Below are 2498 nucleotides of genomic sequence, written 5' to 3' on the forward strand. Positions count from 1 at the left end.
TTAGTCAGGATGGTCTCGAACTCCTGACCTCGTGATCTGCCCACCTCGGCCTCCCAAAGTGCTGGGATTACAGGCATGAGTCACTGTGCGTGGCCTCATTTTTTTACTATGAAAGACAGTAAGGATAGAAAATTAAATAACACCTCCTGCCACTGTATAGCTTAAAATATAGTCAGAAAGCTAAATATAGAAAATAGAAAATATAGAAAATGTAGAATATTAAAGATGGCAATAGTCTAATAATGAAAATAACTGATATTGATAATTTAATATATGCCTAGCATATTTCTAAAACCATTGAATAAATTAAAATAATTTCCACAACCCCATGATGTGTGTTAATATTTCCTATGTAATGATGGCAACAAAAAATTTGACTCTGTATTATTCTCATATTGTGGATTAAGATATCAAGGCACAGAGATATCGAATTTTTTCAAAGTCACACAGTAAGTAAGTAGCAGAGCTTGGTTTTGATACAAAGAGCCTAATTTTATGGTCTCTCTTTTAAATTTGATGAAGGCATATAAAACGCCTAATTTTATGGTGTCTCTTTTAAATTTGATGAAGGCATATAAAACAACTAATTTAGCCTGGGAGAGTCAGAGAATAATTCACTAAGGAAATGTAAAAGAAAAATCACACAAAGAAAAATCATCTATAGACAGAAAGGATATATGCATAAAAACAAAGAACTAAGTATACCATTACATTCAGAGATTAGTGAGAAATTGAGAGAATAAATAAGGAGTGGTGGAAGATAAAGCAAAATAACTCAAATAGAAACATATTATGAGAATTTTTTGTGTTATAATTTATCTATAAAAATTCCCAAGGAAGGAATGCTGAGAGAGGTCGGAGGTTATGAAGGAGAAAATCTGAAAACCAATTGAGAAAATTGTGAGATGTGTGAGATGATACAGTGTAAAACAATGTGAAATAGTCCATTATAAGGAAGAGTGAGGCAAGACTAATGAAAATATCATTCCAAAAGTTTACGAGTCCTATAACCTCTAAGTTGAGACAGTTTCCAATAATGTGAAGCATCTTGTATGGATTTTGCTATGTTCAAATCAGAAAGTCTAAAATGAATGTGGCATATATAAATATAATCTTTAGAAATTAATGAGAACATAATTGAAGAATGGAAATATTTTTCTTCCATTTTTATACCAAAATGTGAAGGCAGATGGGAAAACATAGATTATTGTCAGTAGAGATATCTTAAGTGATGTAATTATCATTTCCATTATGGCTCCTTTTTTAGGCAATGTATTTTAAACATATAAGCAGATAATACAAGGATTCAAAAGCTCAAATATTCAATAACACACGTAGCTTTCTATACTTATACTTCCTATAATTCAAAATATAGGATTTCATGACACTTACAATAAGGCTAATAGATACAAGCACAAATTATATATATGTTCATATCGAAAAAGTATTATATGTGCATGTATTATATTTTATATGCACACATAGAAATTATATGTGTATAAACACCCATGTAGTTTACATACATATGTACACACACACAGAAACTGGATACTGTTTGGAAAAGAAAATAAAATAAAATGATGTTCCTGAAGCCAGTTACAGAATACAACACTAAGACAGACTAGACCAGAAGATTTTTTTCTGATCTTTCCTTTCATAAAAGAGTGTGGGTAAATGACTGTTTTCTCTAAATTCTGACAATTTGTCCTTGTGCATAGGCCTATATACTTTTTGTCATTTAACAATAAAAATTATTCTCTTGAGAATCCATGTGACCCATCTAAGTTGTTGAGGTGTTGTTGCAGAAAATGTCTCTGAATGAGCAATTGAATCTTTAGATTTACATGTCCTCACAAAGTATTCTGGCTCATAAGTTGTTACAATCTATGAAATTATAATTTTTAAAAAATCAGCGAGTGCCATAAATGATTTGAAGTTGTTCTTAATAGCCTTCTAATGTCTGAAAGAGCACAAACAGTCTAAGGTCACACCTCAAGGAACTACAGAAACAAGAACAAACCAAACCCAAACCCAGCAGAAGAAAGGAAATAACCAAGATCCGAGGAGAACTAAATGAAATTGAAACAAAACAATACAAAAGCTAAATAAAACAAAAAGCCGGTTCTTGGAAAAGATGAATAAAATTGATAGACTGTTGGAGGCCGCACAAATGTTTCTTGTAATTAGGTACATCTGACGCCTGTTAGTAATAATATGAACCTGAGATCAGTTAAGCAGCTGACCAATCATTACCTCCTCCTCCTTGCTTTTGTTACCCAATAAATAAGAAGGGCTGTGGGAGCTCAAGGGGGACTGCCTTTGCTCACAAGAAGCAGGGAGTGCTCTTCTTCTCCCCATGTTGCCTTTCGTTAGAACAGTTTCTTTAAGTTTTTTTTTAAGTTTTCATTTCTGTGTTCCTCCCTTCGTTCAGTCTTGTAATGACGGTCTCAAGTGATAACAGTAGTAACTGTTGTAATGATGGTCTCAAGCAGTAACAG

The sequence above is a fragment of the Colobus angolensis genome, unplaced genomic scaffold (genome assembly GCF_000951035.1).
Source record: "Colobus angolensis palliatus isolate OR3802 unplaced genomic scaffold, Cang.pa_1.0 Scaffold373, whole genome shotgun sequence".
NCBI classification, from domain to species: Eukaryota; Metazoa; Chordata; class Mammalia; order Primates; family Cercopithecidae; genus Colobus; species Colobus angolensis.